Source organism: Nerophis lumbriciformis, linkage group LG09 (assembly GCF_033978685.3).
Source record: "Nerophis lumbriciformis linkage group LG09, RoL_Nlum_v2.1, whole genome shotgun sequence".
Lineage (NCBI taxonomy): Eukaryota > Metazoa > Chordata > Actinopteri > Syngnathiformes > Syngnathidae > Nerophis > Nerophis lumbriciformis.
The window spans coordinates 50253565-50272500 of NC_084556.2; positions in this window are offsets into that span (position 1 = coordinate 50253565).

Genomic DNA, 18936 nt, shown 5'->3' on the forward strand with positions numbered 1-18936 from the left:
AATAACGGTATCTGATCGGAAGTGCAAAAACCTGGATCGGGACATCCCTAGTAACGATTAAATTCTCCATTCAAAACCATTCTTGATTCAAAATCAATACTTTTTTTTAAAATAACATTGGGTGCCAGTTCTATGATTAACTACATTCCTCAAAAAAAAAAAAAAGATAAACCGCTCTAATAATTTTCTATATTACTTAAATGAAAACTGGTTTTGTTAAAAGAAAATATATTTACACCCAAACATTTAATCAAGTCAAATACCGTATTTTTCGGACTATAAGTCGCAGTTTTTTTGGCCAGGGGTGCGACTTATACTGAGGAGCGACTTATGTGTGAAATTATTAACGCATTACCGTAAAATATCAAATAATATTATTTATCTCATTCACGTAAGAGACTAGACGTATAAGATTTCATGGGATTTAGCGATTAGGAGTGACAGATTGTTTGGTAAACGTATAGCATGTTCTATATGTTATAGTTATTTGAATGACTCTTACCATAATATGTTACGTTAACATACCAGTTGGTTATTTATGCCTCATATAACGTACACTTATTCACCCTTTTGTTCTTTATTTATTAGGGCCCGCATGGCCCATTGCATAAGGACTCCCAAAGGGAGTCCTTATGCAATGGGACATAAGGACCTATTGATTTTGTAAGGTTTTATTAGGGCCCGCATGGCCCATTGCATAAGGACTCCCAAAGGGAGTCCTTATGCAATGGGACATAAGGACCTATTGAATTTGTAAGGTTTTATTATTCTTTATTCTTTATTCTTCCGCCGCCACATTAAACTGTAATTTGACCCACTTAACATGCTTCAAAACTCACCATATTTGACCCACACATCAGGACCTGCAAAAATTGCCTTTTTAAAAAAAAACGAACCACAAAACTCAAAATTGCGCTCTAGCGCCCCCTAGGAAACAAAAAAACTAGACTGCCTGTAACTCCCACTAGGAAGGTCGGAGAGACATGAAACAAAAACCTCTATGTAGGTCTGACTCAGACCTAGATTTTGTAATGGTACATTCTCGGGCTAAAATCAACAGGAAGTTGGCAATTCCCCCTTCAAGACAAAAAAGTACTAAAAACAGTCACTTTTGCCTCTTTGAGCTGTAATTTGACCCCCTTAACATGCTTCAAAACTCACCAAACTGAACGCACACATCAGGACTGGCAAACATTGCCATCTAATAAAAAAACCTAACCCCAAATCTCAAAATTGCGCTCTACCGCAATTTTTGAATAAAACGCAGAAAAAACTGCTCCTCGGAAGAAAAAAATGACAAAACTGCCTGTAACTCCCACTGGGAAGGTCGGAGAGACATGAAACAAAAACCTCTATGTAGGTCTCACTTAGAACTGCATTTCATAAATTGACAACCCCCAGCAAAAATCAACAGGAAGTTTGCTATTCCCCCTTCAAAACAACATTTTTGTAAAAACCGGTCACCTTTCTTCAAACATTATCTCCTCTGAGCGCGTTTGTTGTTTCAGCTTCAAACTAACACAGGAGAGAGATTGAACCCTTCTGATTAAAAGTTGGCGAAAGAGTTTTGATACCTGCTCCGGTTTTGATTTTATGACCCTTCAAAGAACTGCTGCGCTGATGCTGCTGTTTTTTTAAGATGGCTGCTTAAAAGCAGGATGCACCAGCGTGCCCACACAATGCAGACTAGGTAGGTACACTAGACAAAAGTATTGGGACACTTATGACTACCACTGGACAAAAGTATTGGGACACTTGGGACTACAACTTGACAAAAGTATTGGGACACTTACGACTAAAAGTAGACAACAGTATTGGGAAACTTAGGACTACCACTGGACAAAAGTATTGGGACACTTACACTGGACAAAAGTATTGGGACACTTGGGACTAAAACTTGACAAAAGTATTGGGACACTTAGGACTAGCACCTGCCAAATACGCGGGCCTGACCAATGCTGCTTGCAGCTTTAATTTTAAATTGCCTTTCAAATGTCTATTCTTGGTGTTGGCTTTTATCAAATAAATGTCCCCAAAAAATGCGACTTATACTCCAGTGCGACTTATATATGTTTTTTTCCTTCTTTATTATGCATTTTCGGCCGGTGCGACTTATACTCCGAAAAATACGGTACAAACAAGAGAAGTATCATCAACTTCTCTTTTCTGAACTAAATCTGTACAGCAGATATGATCGTCTACATCAGGGGTGTCGAACTTGTTTTCGTCGAGGGCCACATCGCAGTCATGGCTGCCCTCAGAGGGCCGCTTGTAACAGTGAATGTAAGAATATAAAAGTGTAATCGCCTCATTATATTATTGCCTATACATTTGGTTATTTGATTATTGTACGTACAAATTGATGGGTAACTTGCTTTGAAATCTATTTTTCGTTATTTTTACGAACTATCATACGGTGTATAATAATTAGGGGTGCTAAAAAATGTTTTATCACATCCAAATCCCGATTTTTTTAGTAATTTAAAAAAACCTTTTTTTTTTGGACGAATTATTTAAAAAATATGAAACATTTTTCAGGCCATTTCTATGCTTACTTGGTGCATGTATGTATCATACGTCATCAACCAAAAGGAGGTTTTGTAACCTGAAAGCTGTTTTGTTAAGGTGGTGCTGTTATTATACCAAATAATACATTGCAAAAATCAGTTTGAATTGAGAATCGTGTTGAATGGAGTATCGATTATGGATCAAATCCTCACCCCAAGAATCGCAATCGAATGACGAGGTGCCCAAAGATTCACACCAATTTGTATATATATCAACGTTTAAAACATATGAAGTTTCATGTATTTAATTTTTTTCTGTCAAAATGGAAAAAATGAAAACATTTAGTAAGAAAGATGAAGTATCCACATTATCCCCAGGCTTTGGCGAGCCACGTTTAATGACGTGTCGGCCTTGAGTTTGACACCTGTGATCTACATCAACAATATGATTTCTCTGAGTGGTTGGACTGGATTGGCAGACCGGGGTGGTGGTTCCTCTCTTTAAGAAGGGGAACCGGAGGGTGTGTTCTAACTATCGTGGGATCACACTCCTCAGCCTTCCCGGTAAGGTCTATTCAGGTGTACTGGAGAGGAGGCTACGCCGGATAGTCGAACCTCGGATTCAGGAGGAACAGTGTGGTTTTCGTCCTGGTCGTGGAACTGTGGACCAGCTCTATACTCTGGGCAGGGTCCTTGAGGGTGCATGGGAGTTTGCCCAACCAGTCTACATGTGCTTTGTGGACTTGGAGAAGGCATTCGACCGTGTCCCTCGGGAAGTCCTGTGGGGAGTGCTCAGAGAGTATGGGGTAACGGACTGTCTTATTGTGGCAGTTCGCTCCCTGTATGATCAGTGTCAGAGCTTGGTCCGCATTGCCGGCAGTAAGTCGGACACGTTTCCAGTGAGGGTTGGACTCCGCCAAGGCTGCCCTTTGTCACCGATTCTGTTCATAACCTTTATGGACAGAATTTCTAGGCGCAGTCAAGGCGTTGAGGGGATCTGGTTTGGTGGCTGCAGGATTAGGTCTCTGCTATTTGCAGATGATGTGGTCCTGATGGCTTCCTCCGGCCAAGATCTTCAGCTCTCACTGGATCGGTTCGCGGTTGAGTGTGAAGCGACTGGGATGGGAATCAGCACCTCCAAGTCCGAGTCCATGGTTCTCTCCCGGAAAAGGGTGGAGTGCCATCTCCGGGTTGGGGAGGAGATCTTGCCCCAAGTGGAGGAGTTCAAGTACCTCGTAGTCTTGTTCACGAGTGGGGGAAGAGTGGATCGTGAGATCGACAGGCGGATCGGTGCGGCGTCTTCAGTAATGCGGACGCTGTATCGATCCGTTGTGGTGAAGAAGGAGCTGAGCCGGAAGGCAAAGCTCTCGATTTACCGGTCGATCTACGTTCCCATCCTCACCTATGGTCATGAGCTTTGGGTCATGACCGAAAGGACAAGATCACGGGTACAAGCGGCCCAAATGAGTTTCCTCCGCCGAGTGGCGGGGCTCTCCCTTAGAGATAGGGTGAGAAGCTCTGTCATCCGGGGGGAGCTCAAAGTAAAGCCGCTGCTCCTCCACATGGAGAGGAGCCAGATGAGGTGGTTCGGGCATCTGGTCAGGATGCCACCCGATCGCCTCCCTAGGAAGGTGTTTCGGGCACGTCCGACCGGTAGGAGGCCACGGGGAAGACCCAGGACACACTGGGAAGACTATCTCTCCCGGCTGGCCTGGGAACGCCTTGGGATCCCCCGGGAGGAGCTGGACGAAGTGGCTGGGGAGAGGGAAGTCTGGGCTTCCCTGCTTAGGCTGCTGCCCCCGCGACCCGACCTCGAATAAGCGGAAGAAGATGGATTGATGGATGGATGAGTGGTTGGACAGGACAGATTAAAAACATATATATATATATATTTTTTTTTTTTCCCCCCCAACAATTTTGTATTTTTTTTTAATTGATTAAGAATCGCGATTAATGACAACATTTTTGACACCCCTAATATGAACATTTTCTATGGAGATTAGGACAGGATAGACTCGACTTTATTCCTCACAGAATGGGTCAATTGTGTGGTTGCAGTGCAGATAAAAAAAAAACCCACATGAAAACAAGACATAGAATACATGAAGAGCACAGAGCTAATGGGCACCATTTCTACATACAACTACAAAAATAAAACTACAACAAACCAAAAAAAAAGAGCAATAAATATTACATAATTTAAACACCCACTTACTGTACACCACGATGGCCTCTCCAGTGCAGCCAAGAGAGCCGACTCCATCCTAGACTGCCCACTAGCCCCCGGCCAATGTCCGGTCCGTGCGAATCTGCGCTCTTGTGCATCCACTTTTTGTGTTCTTGATGTTTCCATTTCTTTTTTGCCTTTTGATTTGCGCACTTTGGTGACATCCGCGCGGCTTTTTGGTGAACTTTTGAATCTGCCTGGTTGAGCCTTTTGGCCATGGACGATGTCAAAAAATCTTTCCTAATAATAAAGACACAAATGAACCTCCATAATTTCCTAACATGTTGGTGATGTCACATCACAGAGGAAAGGAAGTTCACGGCAATTGTTTTTCGACTTTGTGTTTGTTTGTTGCATCATTTCCCTGTTTGTTGACGGGTTAGGTTGCTCATGTACGTAGTACTCCCGCCACTCCGCAGGGGGCAACAGCGAGGCATTTGTGTCACAATGACGCAGCAGTGGGGTGAGTAGAAGACAATTATCAATCAACCCTTGAAAAAAAAATCAAAATAAATTGCGAAAATCTGACTTTTAACGACGACTGGAAAACAAGGTATGAACATTCTGAATCATTGTTTCCTGTCAGACCCTTTTAAGTGACGGACACATTGACACAGGCAAGAAGCGACAATGGTAGAAATTCAGACGTGAAACTTGGTCAAATCTTTGGAAGTAGATAGTGTATAAATATTTTTACTCTGTTTCGTATCGAAATTGCTGACTTTGAAGTTTTTTGTATTCGTGGTCGTGTTTTCTTGTCGAAGAGTAACGATCGGAGATAAATTTGACCAGTAGAGGGCCATAACGCTACACCTTAGGTTTAATTGTGATGACACTTACATCATACATGTAGATTTTGTTCACGTTCTATACGCGTAAACGTATAAAGTTGTATGTATTAACACTAAACCTTCAATTTTAATCATGTAAAATACACAATGGACGCCATACTTTTGTAATGTCAATGTTAATATTTTCAGTCTGACAATCTTAAATGAAAAGGAAGGAAAATCGTTCCAAAAGAAGGAACATCAATCCCCAACAAAACTTCTGGAGCTTCTGTTTCTTCATGCTGTTAACTATCGAGTGGCGGTGGCGGAATAATGAATTTATCGACAGGGCATTGTGAAAGCCGACGTGTTTACTTTGTAATTAACCTCTTAAGGCCCAAGCTGTTTGTTTACATGTTTTTTTTTTATTTCTCTTTGGTATTTGGGCTTATTGGACCTTAATTAGAATAAAAACTAAGAATCATCTTTTTATATGATGTACTTAGTCCATAAGTACACAAACGTGTACTTCATGTTTAGTGACACGCTAATTCTTATTTTTACACTATTTTTTTTTTTTTATTCATTGTATGTTATACTCTTCTGACACCACCAGATGGCAGTATAAGTGTCCACATAAGCGGCCATAAGACCCCAATTCAGTAGTGTACACAATTTTGGAAAAAAGAGCTAAAAGGTGCTGTCCACGCATGTGGCCACTAAGCCTTTAGAGGTTTAAGTAAGCTAAGTCTTAAAAGGAATGTAACCTGCGAAGGCAATCCACGAAACATCCACATTTTGATGTCCTTAGATGCTTGTCGTCATGTAATTGTCGTAAGGTGACAATCAGCACCAAACTTAAAGTATTGAATAAATCAGTCCTTCTCAAATAGCGGGGGCAGGCCGCCGGGAGGGGTGCGATGCGATGACCTCCTGGAACATGATTTTTTTTTTTTGTCGTACTAAAATATGTGAAAGTGTATGTATAGTGCTCACCTACACTGTGACTATGAGAGGTGAGGAAAAACCGGTGTGCTGTTTTCTTTCGTTTTAAAAAGGATACAATGCGATGCAGAGGTGTACTTACAACCATTTTTTTGTCGTACTAAAATATGTAAAAGCGTATGTATAGTGCTCACCTTCACTGTGACTACCATGAGATGAGGGAAAAAAAACGGGTGTGCTGTTTTCTTTCGTTTTAAAAAGGATACAATGCGATGCAGAGCTACGGAGCCTTAAAGGGACATGGGGGAAATGTTTTTTTATAGAAATAAAACATTTATTTATTTATTTATTTTTTTAGACATGTACCTCGTGCGCACGAGAAACGTTTTATAAAGTTATAAAAAAAAAAAGGAGATTTTTTTTTATTTTTTTAGACATGTATCTCGTGCGCAAAAGAAAGTTTCTTGTGTGCATGAGATACATGCCTAAAAAATATATATAATTTTTTTTATTATATATATATATAAATAAATATATAAATATATTAAAATTTTTTTATAACTTTATAAAAAGTTTATCGTGCGCACAAGATACATGTATTAAAAAAATATAAAAAAATATTATACAAAAAATAATTTCCCCCATGTCCCTTTAGGGGCTCCGTACAGAGGTGTACTTACAACCATTTTTTTTTTTTGCTGTCCTAAAATATGTAAAAGCGTATGTATAGTGCTCACCTTCACTGGGACTACCATGAAATGAGGAAAAAAACGGTGTGCTGTTTTCTTTCGTTTTGAAAAGGATACAATGCAATGCAGAGGTGTACTTACAACCATTTTTTTTTTGCCATACTAAAATATGTGAAAGCGTATGTATAGTGCTCACCTTCACTGTGACTACCATGAGAGATGAGGAAAAACCGGTGTGCTGTTTTCTTTTGTTTTAAAAAGGATACAATGCGATGCAGAGGTGTACTTACAGCCATTTTTTTTGGTCCGTACTAAAATATGTAAAAGCTTATGTATAGTGCTCACCTTCACTGTGACTACCATGAGATGAGGGAAAAAAAACGGGTGTGCTGTTTTCTTTCGTTTTAAAAAGGATACAATGCGATGCAGAGGTACGGAGCCCTAAAGGGACATGGGGGAAATGTTTTTTTATAGAATTAAAACATTATTTTTTATTTTATTTTTTTTAGACATGTACCTCGTGCGCACGAGAAACTTTTTATAAAGTTATTAAAAAAAAAAAGGAGATTTTTTTTTATTTTTTTAGACATGTATCTCGTGCGCAAAAGAAAGTTTCTTGTGCGCATGAGATACATGTCTAAAAATATATATATAATTTTTTGTATTATATATATATATATATAAATATATATATATATATATATATATATAATTTTTTTTTTTATAACTTTATAAAAAGTTTATCGTGCGCACAAGATACATGTATTAAAAAAAAATATATATATATTATACAAAAAATAATTTCCCCCATGTCCCTTTAGGGGCTCCGTACAGAGGTGTACTTACAACAATTTTTTTTTGCTGTCCTAAAATATGTAAAAGCGTATGCATAGTGCTCACCTTCACTGTGACTACCATGAGAGATGGGGGAAAACCGGTGTGCTGTTTTCTTTCGTTTTAAAAAGGATACAATGCGATGCAGAGGTGTACTTACAACCATTTTTTTTTGCCGTACTAAAATATGTAAAAGCGTATGTATAGTGCTCACCTCCACTGTGACTACAATGAAAAACCGGTGTGCTGTTTTCTTTCATTTTAAAAACGATACAATGGATGCAGAGGTGTACTTACAACCATTTTTTTTGCCTTTCTAAAATATGTAAAAGCGTATGTCCTTCACGTACGGAGCCCTAAAGGCACATGGGGAAAATGTTTTTTTTATAGAATTTAATTTTTTTTTTTTTTTTAGACATGTATCTCGTGCGCACGAGAAACTTTTTATAAAGTTATATTTAAAAAAAAGTAGATTTTTTTTTTTTTTTTTAGAGAAAGTTTCTCGTGCGCATGAGATACATGTCTAAAAAAATATATATATTTTTTTATTATATATATATATATAAATTATATATAGATGTATATATAATTTTTTTTTATAACTTTATAAAAAGTTTCATGTCTAAAAAAAGATACATGTCTAAAAAAAATATATAATTTTTAAAAATTATATATATATATATATATATATATATATATATTTATAACTTCATAAAAAAATATATATATTTTAATTTTTTTTATATAACTTTATAAAAAGTTTCATGTCTAAAAAAAAATGTAATTATACAAAAAATAATTTCCCCCATGTCCCTTTAGGGGCTCCGTACGGAGGTGTACTTACAACAATTTTTTTTTACTGTCCTAAAATATGTAAAAGTGTATGCATAGTGCTCACCTTCACTGTGACTACAATGAGAGATGAGGAAAAACCGGTGTCCTGTTTTCTTTCGTTTTAAAAAGGATACAATGCGATGCAGAGGTGTACTTACAACCATTTTATAGACGGATGAGAGGGGCGCCGTAACAAAAAAAAAATGTGTTGAGAGAATGTCGTAGCACGGAACAAGTGCACTCAGTCACAACTAATGTGTTTGCTCCTCACACACACAAATCAAACAACAAGCCATCAAGTGTGGCAGAAAAACGACGCGCTCGTTATCGATCCCCATTATTTGCAGCACTTTCCGGTGTGACCATCTGATGGTGAAATCAATCATTTATTATTTATTGACATGTATTATTTAGCACGGCATATGTCAGCATAATTAAAACTGTTTTTTTCGCATTAAAGTGGCAAATTGGTGGGGATTTTAGGGTGTTCTCGGCTCCCGTGGGAGCTTTTAGTCAACATGGTCGATGAGGTAAAAAAAAATATATATCATTTTCATTTCCAGCGAGGAAGTGGTAAAAAAACAAAAAAAAAACCTACTTTGACGTAATTACACTATCAGGGCTCGACCAATAGAAACGCCGCATACAGATGTGCTCGACCAATCAGCGCTTAGCTCTCCCCGCTGGGGCTGCGTTGCTCTTTTCTTGTGTGTTTTTTTTTTCTCCCGTCCTCCATAGTGAGACTGGACCTGAGCCCGGCTGCGTGTAAAAGTTCCACTCGAACCTTCCTCGGTGACTCAATGGCGCAGACATTTCCGCTGGTAGATACGCCGCGGCGAAGGAGCTGAGAGGTTCCGCTCCGCCGTTTCCCCCCCCGAACCACCAGCACGTTTTTGTCAGCGGAGAGAGGTGAGTCGAGTCCATTTCTACGGTTCCGCGACGCTCGTTTTCGGTTAGCTAGCTAGCTCGCGTCGTGTGCTTCACCTGGCGGCGCGATGCCGACACCACATCCCGCCAGATGCCGCCGGGCCTTCACGGGAGCTTCGTGTTCGTGTACGAGCGCGGGCACGGCGGACTTGTTGATACTGTGGGCGCGCGCGCGTGTCCGTCGCGATGGATCAAACGCCGTTCACCTCAGCGGAGGACGTGCACGCGCTTCCTGGTCACGTGACCCTAAGGTACAGCGGTGCCATTGAACCTTCCAAGTTGTCTCATGAATATGCTAATGAGGTGTTTACCGTCACTTGTTAACACCACACCGCACACCCAATCTGAGGTTTTCTTGTCCTCAGGTGACACAGATAGGATATTTAGACCCTGATTATTTGGCTCTCAAGTATCAATCAATCAATGTTGACTTATATAGCCCTAAATCACGAGTGTCTCAAAGGGCTGCACAAGCCACGACGACATCCTCAGCTCAGATCCCACATCAGGGCAAGGAAAAACTCAACCCAATGGGACAATGAGATACCCCACCCCACACCACCCTCGGGCGACCGGTGCAATGGACGTCAAGTGGATCTAGCATAATATTGTGAGAGTCCAGTCCAAAGTGGATCAAGCATAATATTGTGAGAGTCCAGTCCATAGTGGATCTAGCATAATGTGAGAGTCTAGTCCATAGTGGATCTAGCATAATATTGTGAGAGTCTAGTCCATAGTGGATCTAACATAATAGTGATAGTCCAGTCCATAGTGGATCTAATATAATATTGTGAGAGTCTAGTCCATAGTGGATCTAACATAATAGTGAGAGTCCAGACCATAGTGGATCTACCATAATAGTGAGAGTCCAGTCCATAGTGGATCTAACATAATAGTGAGAGTCCAGTCCATAGTGGATTTACCATAATATTGTGGGAGTCCAGTCCATAGTGGATCTAGTATAATATTGTGAGAGTGCAGTCCATAGTGGATGTAACATAATAGTGAGAGTCCAGTCCATAGTGGATCTAACATAATAGTGAGAGTCCAGTACATAGTCGATCTAGCATAATATTGAGAGAGTCTAGTCCATAGTGGATCTACCATAATATTGTGAGAGTCCAGTCCATAGTGGATCTACCATAATATTGTGAGAGTCCAGTCCATAGTGGATCTAACATAATATTGTGAGAGTCCAGTCCATAGTGGATCTAGCATAATATTGTGAGAGTCCAGTCCATAGTGGATGTAACATAATAGTGAGAGTCCAGTCCATAGTGGATCTAGCATAATATTGTGAGAGTCCAGTCCATAGTGGATCTAGCATAATATTGTGAGAGTCTAGTCCATAGTGGATCTAACATAATAGTGAGAGTCCAGTCCATAGTGGATCTAGCATAATATTGTGAGAGTCCAGTCCATAGTGGATCTAACATAATAATGAGAGTCCAGTCCATAGTGGATCTAACATAATAGTGAGAGTCCAGTCCATAGTGGATCTAGCATAATATTGTGAGAGTCCAGTCCATAGTGGATCTAGCATAATATTGTGAGAGTCTAGTCCATAGTGGATCTAACATAATAGTGAGAGTCCAGTCCATAGTGGATGTAACATAATAGTGAGAGTCCAGTCCATAGTGGATCTAGCATAATATTGTGAGAGTCCAGTCCATAATGGATCTAGCATAATATTGTGAGAGTCTAGTCCATAGTGGATCTAGTATAATAGTGAGAGTCCAGTCCATAGTGGATCTAGCATAATATTGTGAGAGTCTAGTCCATAGTGGATCTAGTATAATAGTGAGAGTCCAGTCCATAGTGGATCTAGCATAATATTGTGAGAGTCTAGTCCATAGTGGATCTAACATGATATTGTGAGAGTCTAGTCCATAGTGGATCTAACATAATAGTGAGAGTCCAGTCCATAGTGGATCTAGCATAATATTGTGAGAGTCTAGTCCATAGTGGATCTAACATAATAGTGAGAGTCCAGTCCATAGTGGATCTAGCATAATATTGTGAGAGTCCAGTCCATAGTGGATCCAACATAATAATGAGAGTCCAGTCCATAGTGGATCTAACATAATAGTGAGAGTCCAGTCCATAGTGGATTTACCATAATATTGTGAGTCCAGTCCATAGTGGATCTAACATGATATTGTGAGAGTCTAGTCCATAGTGGATCTAACATAATAGTGAGAGTCCAGTCCATAGTGGATCTAGCATAATATTGTGAGAGTCCAGTCCATAGTGGATCCAACATAATAATGAGAGTCCAGTCCATAGTGGATCTAACATAATAGTGAGAGTCCAGTCCATAGTGGATTTACCATAATATTGTGAGTCCAGTCCATAGTGGATCTAACATGATATTGTGAGAGTCTAGTCCATAGTGGATCTAACATAATAGTGAGAGTCCAGTCCATAGTGGATCTAGCATAATATTGTGAGAGTCTAGTCCATAGTGGATCTAGTATAATAGTGAGAGTCCAGTCCATAGTGGATCTAGCATAATATTGTGAGAGTCTAGTCCATAGTGGATCTAACATGATATTGTGAGAGTCTAGTCCATAGTGGATCTAACATAATAGTGAGAGTCCAGTCCATAGTGGATCTAGCATAATATTGTGAGAGTCTAGTCCATAGTGGATCTAGCATAATATTGTGAGAGTCCAGTCCATAGTGGATGTAACATACCGTATTTTCCGCACTATAAGGCGCACCGGATTATTAGCCGCACCTTCTATGAATTACATATTTCATAATTTTGTCCACCAATAAGCCGCCCCGGACTAAAAGCCGCGCCTACGCTGCGCTAAAGTGAATGTCAAAAAAACGCTGCGCTAAAGTGAATGTCAAAAAAACAGTCAGATAGTTCAGTCAAACTTTAATAATATATTGAAAACCAGCGTTCTAACAACTCTGTCCCAAAATGTACGCAAATGTGCAATCACAAACATAGTAAAATTCAAAATGGTGTAGAGCAATAGCAACATAATGTTGCTCGAACGTTAATGTCACAACACACAAAATAAACATAGCGCTCACCTTCTGAAGTTATTCTTCATTCGTAAATCCTTCGAATTCTTCGTCTTCGGTGTCCGAATTGAAAAGTTGTGCAAGCGTGGTATCCAAAATGGCCGGTTCCGTCTCGTAGAAGTCATCGGGAGTCAGTGTCGCTGTTGTTCTGTGAATCCTGCCTTCCGGAAAGCTCGGACCACAGTTGTGACCGAAATATCTGCCCAAGCATTTACGATCCACTGGCAGATGTTGGCGTATGTCGTCCGAGGCTGTCTGCCCGTCTTAGTGAAGGTGTGTTCGCCTTCGGAGCTGTGTGAAAAAAGCCACCCGGCCTCTTCGCGTAAACTTCCCTTAACCACTCGCTCATCTTTTCTTCATCCATCCATCCCTTCGAGTTAGCTTTTATGATGACGCCGGCTGGAAAGGTCTCTTTTGGCAAGGTCTTCCTTTTGAATATCACCATGAGTGGAAGTTAGCATGGCAAGCTAGAACCACAGTGAAGGATGACTTCATTCCCTGTGGTGCGAATATTCACCGTACGTGCTCCCGTTCCACAGTGCGGTTCACAGGAATATCAGTTGCTGTGAAATACGGTAGTAATCCGTGTGCGGATGGAGAGATTGCGTCTTTTTATGAACCGGATCGCTTATTAGGAGCCATTTTGTGGTCTTTACAGATGTAAACAGGAAATGAAACGTACGGTGATATCCGCGCGTTTTTTCTTCTTCTTCCGGGGGCGGGTGAAGCGCTTCCTGTTCTATGGGGGCGGGTGCTTTCCTTGGCGGTTGCTTGCGTAGAAGAAGAAGCGCTTCCTGTTCTACCGGGAAAAAAGATGGCGGCTGTTTACCGAAGTTGCGAGACCGAAACTTTATGAAAATGAATCGTAATAAAGCGCACCGGGTTATTAGGCGCACTGTCAGCTTTTGAGAAAAATTGTGGTTTTTAGGTGCGCCTTATAGTGCGGAAAATACGGTAATAGTGAGAGTCCAGTCCATAGTGTATCTAACATAATATTGTGAGAGTCCAGTCCATAGTGGATCTAGCATAATATTGTGAGAGTCTAGTCCATAGTGGATCTAACATAATAGTGAGAGTCCAGTCCATAGTGGATGTAACATAATAGTGAGAGTCCAGTCCATAGTGGATTTACCATAATATTGTGAGAGTCCAGTCCATAGTGGATCTAGTATAATATTGTGAGAGTGCAGTCCATAGTGGATGTAACATAATAGTGAGAGTCCAGTCCATAGTGGATCTAACATAATAGTGAGAGTCCAGTCCATAGTGGATCTAGCATAATATTGAGAGAGTCTAGTCCATAGTGGATCTACCATAATATTGTGAGAGTCCAGTCCATAGTGGATCTAACATAATAGTGAGAGTCCAGTCCATAGTGGATCTAGCATAATATTGAGAGAGTCTAGTCCATAGTGGATCTACCATAATATTGTGAGAGTCCAGTCCATAGTGGATCTACCATAATATTGTGAGAGTCCAGTCCATAGTGGATGTAACATAATAGTGAGAGTCCAGTCCATAGTGGATCTAACATAATAGTGAGAGTCCAGTCCATAGTCGATCTAGCATAATATTGAGAGAGTCTAGTCCATAGTGGATCTACCATAATATTGTGAGAGTCCAGTCCATAGTGGATCTACCATAATATTGTGAGAGTCCAGTCCATAGTGGATCTAACATAACATTGTGAGAGTCCAGTCCATAGTCGATCTAGTATAATATTGTGAGAGTCCAGTCCATAGTTGATCTAACATAATATTGTGAGAGTCTAGTCCATAGTGGATTTAACATAATAGTGAGAGTCCAGTCCATAGTGGATCTAACATAATAGTGAGAGTCCAGTCCATAGTGGATCTAACATAATATTGTGAGAGTCCAGTCCATAGTGGATCTAACATAATAGTGAGAGTCCAGTCCATAGTGGGGCCAGCAGGAGACCATCTCGAGCGGAGACAGGTCAGCAGGGCAGAGACGTCCCCAACCAAAGCACAGACGAGCGGTCCACCCCAGGTCCCGACTTTGGACAGCCAGCGTGTCATCCGTGGCCACAGAACCTGTGCCCCTCCCTCCACGAAAGAGAGGGGGGCAGAGCAGAAAATAAACAGCAGATCAACTGGTCTAAAAGTAACAGATCTGATTTGTTTTGCCAGTCTAAATGCTCCAAAGTGCTTCAAATCGGACCTTTTCGCATCAGATTCAGGCCACATCAGGAGGTAGTCCAAATCCGATTGGAATCTGATCTTTTCAAATTCGACTTCAGTCTAAACCAGGTGTCAAAGTCACCCGGAGGGAACCCACGCAGTCACAGTCAACTAAGATCACATTTTACTTGCAGTCAGCTGGAAAAAATATGATTAAAAAAAAAAATGATTTGGACCACTTTGGCCTGAGATGTAGGTCTTAAAAGTGGCTCAAATCAGTTTTTTTTATTTATTTATTTTTTTTTAATTAGATTTTTTTTTTCCATCTGACTGTTTACACTGCAAGTAAAATGTGATCTTCATCAGGACTCCAGTGTAAACGCACACAGGCCCTAATGTGGCGTCGACGTCACTTGCATGCACGGTTCGATAAAGTGGGAAAAAAAAAAGAAGCTGACCAGGCCGGTCACCACTACACGATCTGCGTACGCTGCAGACATCCTTTTTTCATATGGAATATAAAAATAATTTTACATGAAAATCAATTTTTACAGTTTTTTTGTTTTGATAATAAAAACAACAACAATAGAAAACTGCAGAGGTGGGACCAAGTCATTGTTTTGCAAGTCACAAGTAAGTCTCAAGTCTTTGCCCTCAAGTCCGAGTCAAGTCCCGAGTCAAGACAGGCAAGCCCCGAGTCAAGTCCAAAGTCAAGACTGGAAAGTCTCAAGTCAAGTCCTAAGTCCTGCATTTTGAGTTTCGAGTCCTTTCAAGTCCTTTTAACCACAGACTAATATATTAACACAGATTGTGTATGCTTTCCAAACGCTGTATTTATTTATTAAAACAAGTGCATTTTAAATTGCAGGAAAGAAAATTGTGCTGACATTGCACTTTATAATAGCACTATTAACCAGTCATTTTAAACATTAACTCATTCCTTTACAGAACAAACACATTGAAAAATAAAGTGCAAATGTACTTATTTGTACAAAAGTGTTAACATTGAAAAAACATGACATATACGTGAACATAACAAAAAAGTTGTACTTTTTATATGTCAGGGCCCTATGCTGCATTGCATTTGCAAAAGACCAAATTAGCCAAGAGTCTGTCAGTCATTTGTGCACGATGGGGGCGTAGTATGATGCCACCATGGCTGAAAACTCGCTCCACTGGAGCACTGGAGGCAGGCACTGCCAAGACTCTCATGGCCACTCGGAACAGTGAAGGAAGAGTCTTCATGTTCAATGCCCAGAACAAAAGGGGGAGATAGTTTTTTTGTGTTGGTGCACTACTTGTAAGTGTATCTTGTGTTTTTTATGTTGATTTAATAAAAAAAAAATAAAAAAAATAATTTCTTGTGCGGCCCGATACCAATCGATCCACGGACCAGTACCGGGCCGCGGCCCGGTGGTTGGGGACCATTGAGGTAAACAACCAACAGTATGTCAGAAAGCTAGCTAAAACGGTACACATATTCATAATATAGTATACATTTTAACTGACCTTTATTTTACTATTTTTGTCTTTTTTTAGGTGGCTAAAATACGCGGTGCTGCTGACCGCCGTCTAACGTTACGTGTGATATATTGACTAACGTAACCCTGCTTAAAAAAAATCACTGAACAAAAAGTATGAATAAGGTAGTGAACTGCAACAGATTCCCGTGTTTGCAATAACGTTATAACGTTAGCAGTGAGTTTACAGCCTCACTGATTTAACTACACAGCAAATAAAAGTCACGTTACTTAGCCAATAAACGTTATCTTACATTCAAAACTTACCGTTCTTTGTGCAACTTCAAATGCCGGACGAAGTTGGAAGTTGTTGCCTCTCCATCAGTAATTTTCGAACCGCATGTGTTGCATATTGCAAACCGTTTTGTGTTGACCACCTCGTAATTTTTATACCCAAACGAAGTTATTTTAGGTATCATTTTTTGTTCACTGGCGTGTGGTTTGGACATGTCTTCTTCGTTGGTTGTCCTGCAATTTGATTGGATGAATGCTGTGTGATGAAAACAAAGTAGATCTAATTTGATTGGCTGTTGTACTGAGAGCACACCAGCTGACACACGCAACGCTGATAGACAAGTACACAATGAAAAATACGGAGCGCTCCTGAATAACTTTTTCATCTTTGGGTTTTGGGGAAAGTAGCAAGTCGTGTCAAGTCATGTCAATTCAAAAGGCTCAAGTCCAAGTGAAGTCACAAGTCATTGATGTTAAAGTCTAAGTCGAGTTGCAAGTCTTTTTACATTTTGTCAAGTCGAGTCTAAAGTCATCAAATTCATGACTCGAGTCTGACTCGAGTCCAAGTCATGTGACTCGAGTCCACACCTCTGGAAAACTGATTGTTATCCATTATCCGACATCCGTATTTATGTGGGTCATTCACAGACAAGGATACTGACAAGAATGTGCAACCATATGTCCAAACCTTGTATGGGAAATAGAGATAATAGTTTTCCACTTGTTTTAATTCCTACATTCAATTTTCAAACACATTAATAAATTCATATAATGGATAAATAACGTTGTTGTTGTTTTTAATATCAAACCATAAACCAAGGAAAATGGGATTTTCTATTCCAAACAAAAAGCGGATCCTACACAAGAAAAGATGAACGGAAGAGATGGACTTGTCAGTAGTGGTTTTGTGCTGTGGTTGTTGTGTAGAGGAAATAGGGCGGTGATGCAAAAAAACAACTGCAGGAGGCGGAAGAAGAGAATTGCAAAAAGGAAAGTGCACACGCGAATGATGTAGCTCGACCCAGAGATGACGTAAAAGCCATTTCTGTTTAGACTGCAGTCACATTTGAAAATATTAGATTTGGACTACCTCCTGATGTGGGCCGAACCCACATCAGTGACACCGGTCCGATATTTTTTTCTCTCGTCTAAACGCTCCAAAGTGCTTCAAATCTGATATTTTCACATCAGATTGGGGCCACATCCGGAGGTAGTCCGAATCCGGAATCTGATCTTTTCAAACGTGACTGCAATCTAAACGTCATCACAACGTCCGGTTTCGGTAAGAAAAGTATTTTCCCGGCGGCCGAATTTTGGGTGCAATACTAGTCAGTAGTGCGCAAATTATAGGCTGTATGTAATATATGAATATATACCGTATTTTCCGGACTATAGAGCGCACCGGACTACTAGCCGCTTCTAATAAATTATATGGGCGGGAAATATATGTTCCACATATTAGCCGCACCAGACTATGTGTGTGTTACGGACAGCAAAGCCCTGTCCGTCTGAAAGAAAGACAAGCATTATTGACCTTCAGTTAACAACTAAGTTATTTCACTTTACCTTTTTCTGTGTTGATTGAGCTGTGTTGAAGCAGCAAAAAATGACATTATGTTAAATTAAGAGTTTCTGCCTCTGATAGTTGATATAATGATGTAACTGCATCATAAAGCCTACATGAACTCCATGGTGTTCAGGGAGGAATAGTCTCTCCTATTGCTATTGTACTATTTTTTTCAGCTATAGTTACATTAATCATTAGTAATGTAGCAGCCTAGTTTGGAATGGCAGGGTGCCTGCTGTCACATGTTGTTAAAAATATAACATTTACATAATAAAAATCAACTACAGGCTTCCCAAATGCTGTAATAAATTAAGCATGATGAGTTGAGCATATGTCAGCATGTGGCCACTTTTAACTCCTTTTTTTCAAACGCTTATTTACAGTAAGTCAAAATATATTTTCCACATATTAGCCGCACCAGACTATAAGCCGCAGATATATACTTTGTGAAATGAGTTATTTACACAGAAAGACTCTGTAAATGTTTATTTACATACCATAATTGTTTCCAAACGGTGTCTTGCTCTCCAATCAGCTCAACAGACTCAATAACTCCACGGTGACGTTTTGCTGAATTTACTGAGGAATTTGTGAAACTGAAACAATACACAAATAATGCCATTGTAGGTTAAAAATACTCACAGAGACACCGGTTAACATATTAGCTGATGCTAACGACGCTCGCTTAATTACAATAGCACG